Source organism: Mandrillus leucophaeus, unplaced genomic scaffold, assembly GCF_000951045.1.
Source record: "Mandrillus leucophaeus isolate KB7577 unplaced genomic scaffold, Mleu.le_1.0 Scaffold820, whole genome shotgun sequence".
In the NCBI taxonomy this organism is placed as follows: domain Eukaryota; kingdom Metazoa; phylum Chordata; class Mammalia; order Primates; family Cercopithecidae; genus Mandrillus; species Mandrillus leucophaeus.
In genome coordinates, this window is record NW_012108920.1 from 139,976 (window position 1) to 144,735 (window position 4,760).

Consider the following 4,760-nt stretch of genomic DNA (forward strand, 5'->3'; position numbering starts at 1 on the left):
AAAAATAAAATAAAATAAATAAATAAATAAATAAAAATAATAAAATAATAAAATAAATGTTTTTTTAAAAAGCAAAATAAGTAAAATTTTAAAAATAAGAGAGGAAGAGCAGAGGGTAAAAGTGCCTCTTACTCCAGGAAGCCCTCCCTGATCACCTTCAAAGGGACCAGAGCTCACCTACTTCTGTTAGAGTCCCGAGCACTTAATTTTTAAATATATTTTATTCTAAAGGCAGTCCATGCCTGTTGTAACTAACCACAAGAATCAGAAACAAACTGAATGTCTGTGTACCTGCTGGTGCAGCTGTATTTTCTTCTTGATGACACACAGTGCCTCTTTTGGGCCCTGAGCACCTGTCCACTGGGGGACCTCTCCTCAGGGACTGTGAGCACGGGGCCCACCCCCTTCGAGCACAGGAACCCCTGCAATTGCTGTGAGTAGGCTTCCAGCCAGCCCCTCCCAGAAGCAGCTGTGTCCCCCTTGGCCCTTCCTGTCTGGGCCACGGGCTATTTTTAGCACTGAAGCCGGAACCCACACAGCAGCAGCTGCTTGTGGCCGGAGCACAAGAACAACAAACCATCCAGGTGGGTTGTGTCAGGCTGCAGAGGGAGCGACCTGGGCCTGGCCCTCTGAACCTGGTAGCAGAATCTGGACTTTCCAGGAATAAGCTGGTCTCTGGGTGGGATGGGGGGGGAGGAAGCAGAATGCGGCAGAGGATGGGTTGCACTAACCAGGCCAGGATAGGGGAAGGGCCTGTGCAAAGGCCCTGAGATAGCTGGGGGAGAGGAAGAGAGCAGAGGAGAGAAGGTGAAGGAGAAAATGAAGAAGAGTTGCTTGTGATGGGAGGGAGGAGCGGGGCCAGGCCAGGCAGAGGTGTGTCGCCTGTGGTTTCTGTCCTAATGAGATGAGCAGGGGAGGAGAGTGGTGGCCTGCAGTGGCTCGCATTAACATCGAGGGAGCAGGAGGGTCAGGATGGCTGAAGCCACAGGCCTCAGTGAATGCTCAGTAGTAGGGGTGAAGGTAGGAGGGCTCCTGGCCTGCCCCGCGTGGGGGACAGTGAGCCCCCACTGGGCGGAGACACGGGTGAATGGCCAGTAAGGGAGGGAGACCACTCATTGAATTGGGCAGGTGGGCTTGGGGTGCTGTGGGGTGAAGCCTTCCCTGTTCTCCACTCCGTCCTCCCAGCTCCTTCCCCTCCGTGGCCCCCGGCATTCCTGCTTCATGCAGAGAGGCTTCTGTTGTCCACATAACAGCCCTTCCACCCCTGGTTTCTGCTGTGGAGCTGGCACAGGCAGGGCCTTGGTAAACAGGGAACCCTGTGAAGACAGAGACCTGGACTCCAGGGCTGGAGCTGCAGCCCCGGGGCTGGCATTGTGGCCTAGCCACTCCCTTCCCTCTCTGGTTCTCAGTGTCCCTGTCTGTGAGATGGAGGTCAGAAGGGTCCATGTGTAGAGTCTCTTTCAGCTCCGAGGTTGTACTCTGATCTAGAATGAGGCTATCAGAGATTTCTGGGAGGAAGCCCCTTCCTGTAACAAACACAGCTGGCCTCCCCATCCAAGGCCCATCTCTGCTATGAATGAGTGAATGCGTGTGAGCAAGAATGCACCAACAGAGGAAGCTGGAGGGCCCCGCCAGTCCTCTCTGCCTGATCTGTTCCTCGCTGTCTCCTCTCAGCCAGGAGCTCTCATGGGCCTATGGTCAGGAACAGCCACAGAAGCCTGCAGGGCTGGGGAGGGAGTCGCTGTGGGTACCTGCAGGAGCTCAGCTTCTGGCCAGGGGAGGAGACACTGAATCCCATACCAGGCAGGGAGTGGAAACACACTGGTGAGTGGTCAAGGGCAGCCGTGGGGCAGGAGAGCTCCTGATGAGGACAGTAGGAGGAGGGGATGTGCTAGGCAGGGAGAAAGGCTTGAGCAAAAGTGGGGAGGCAGGAATGGGCCCGTGTGCTGCTCATGGACTAGGCAAGGACCCGTGAAGGGCGGGAGATCATAGCCTCTCAGTGATCTATAGCCAGACTACACCATGGCTTTTACTAAGCTCACTGAAGCCTCATCACCACCTGATGAAGTAGGTTACTATTCCAGATGAGAAAATAGGCTCAGAGAGGTTAAGTAACCTGCCTGAGGACACACAACTAAAGAGGCACAAAATCAGCAGTCCTGGCCTTGCCACCATGACGGGTGATGGAAGGGATCCATGCGGAGGAAGTGAGTTATCCCTGACCCCATTGCTGGGGCACAGGGGCGTGGGGGTGTCACCAACCAGCTAACGCTGTGCAGCCTCAGACCCTTTTCCAGCTCTGGTTTGGAGGTGAGACCTTCTTGCAGCCTCTGGGCTCCCAGGGAGCGTCTCCAACATGAGACTCCACTCACGAGCTGCTTCCCTGCTGTCTGCGCCTCGTTTTACTGTCTCTGACCCTTCATGGCTGATGAAACTGTCCCCATTCAGCCCCCAGCTGCCGGACCTGCCCGAGCCTGTGTCCTGACTGTCATGACCTAGAGCAATTGCCAGGAATTCCCACTTCCTGCTGTGGCCGCTGCCAGAATGTCAAAGCCACCTCCGGCCAAGCACCCCAGAGCTCCAGAGCATCTGGTGGGGGCCTCCCCCGCCCCCGCCTCAGCTATTTTCAGGCTCAGCGCTGTGGGCGGTGTTTGGGGAGAAGCAGATTATCTGTTTGGCAGAGTCAGCCGTCTGGGCCTGTGGTTTCTGTCCTAATGAGATGAGCAGGGGAGGAGAGTGGTGGCCTGCAGTGGCTCGCATTAACATCGAGGGAGCAGGAGGGTCAGGATGGCTGAAGCCACAGGCCTCAGTGAATGCTCAGTAGTGGGGGTGAAGGTAGGAGGGCTCCTGGCCTGCCCCGCGTGGGGGACAGTGAACCCCCACTGGGCGGAGACACGGGTGAATGGCCAGTAAGGGAGGGAGACCACTCATTGAATTGGGCAGGTGGGCTTGGGGTGCTGTGGGGTGAAGCCTTCCCTGTTCTCCACCCCGTCCTCCCAGCTCCTTCCCCTCCGTGGCCCTGGGCATTCCTGCTTCATGCAGAGAGGCTTCTGTTGTCCACATAACAGCCCTTCTACCCCTGGTTTCTGCTGTGGAGCTGGCACAGGCAGGGCCTTGGTAAACAGGGAACCCTGTGAAGACAGAGACCTGGACTCCAGGGCTGGAGCTGCAGCCCCGGGGCTGGCATTGTGGCCTAGCCACTCCCTTCCCTCTCTGGTTCTCAGTGTCCCTGTCTGTGAGATGGAGGTCAGAAGGGTCCATGTGTAGAGTCTCTTTCAGCTCCGAGGTTGTACTCTGATCTAGAATGAGGCTATCAGAGATTTCTGGGAGGAAGCCCCTTCCTGTAACAAACACAGCTGGCCTCCCCATCCAAGGCCCATCTCTGCTATGAATGAGTGAATGCGTGTGAGCAAGAATGCACCAACAGAGGAAGCTGGAGGGCCCCGCCAGTCCTCTCTGCCTGATCTGTTCCTCGCTGTCTCCTCTCAGCCAGGAGCTCTCATGGGCCTATGGTCAGGAACAGCCACAGAAGCCTGCAGGGCTGGGGAGGGAGTCGCTGTGGGTACCTGCAGGAGCTCAGCTTCTGGCCAGGGGAGGAGACACTGAATCCCATACCAGGCAGGGAGTGGAAACACACTGGTGAGTGGTCAAGGGCAGCCGTGGGGCAGGAGAGCTCCTGATGAGGACAGTAGGAGGAGGGGATGTGCTAGGCAGGGAGAAAGGCTTGAGCAAAAGTGGGGAGGCAGGAATGGGCCCGTGTGCTGCTCATGGACTAGGCAAGGACCCGTGAAGGGCGGGAGATCATAGCCTCTCAGTGATCTATAGCCAGACTACACCATGGCTTTTACTAAGCTCACTGAAGCCTCATCACCACCTGATGAAGTAGGTTACTATTCCAGATGAGAAAATAGGCTCAGAGAGGTTAAGTAACCTGCCTGAGGACACACAACTAAAGAGGCACAAAATCAGCAGTCCTGGCCTTGCCACCATGACGGGTGATGGAAGGGATCCATGCGGAGGAAGTGAGTTATCCCTGACCCCATTGCTGGGGCACAGGGGCGTGGGGGAGGTCTGTGCAGCCTCAGACCCTTTTCCAGCTCTGGTTTGGAGGTGAGACCTTCTTGCAGCCTCTGGGCTCCCAGGGAGCGTCTCCAACATGAGACTCCACTCACGAGCTGCTTCCCTGCTGTCTGCGCCTCGTTTTACTGTCTCTGACCCTTCATGGCTGATGAAACTGTCCCCATTCAGCCCCCAGCTGCCGGACCTGCCCGAGCCTGTGTCCTGACTGTCATGACCTAGAGCAATTGCCAGGAATTCCCACTTCCTGCTGTGGCCGCTGCCAGAATGTCAAAGCCACCTCCGGCCAAGCACCCCAGAGCTCCAGAGCATCTGGTGGGGGCCTCCCCCGCCCCCGCCTCAGCTATTTTCAGGCTCAGCGCTGTGGGCGGTGTTTGGGGAGAAGCAGATTATCTGTTTGGCAGAGTCAGCCGTCTGGCAGGGTCAGGGATGTGAGTTTACAGAGATAGAACCTGAGACAGCTCTGTCTTGGACTTCGAAAAAGCTGGGCGGAGTGGCGTGTGGCTGTAGTCCCAGCAGAGGCAGGAGGATTGCTTTAGCCCTGGAGTTCCAGGCCAGCCTGGGCAACAGCGTGACACTCCATCTCTACAAAAGGAAACTAATCTTTAGGGAGTGGGGCCACCACTCTGGAAGGCCCTGCCCAGGACTAGTGACTCAGAGCCATGGTCTGGTGGAAGGAGAGG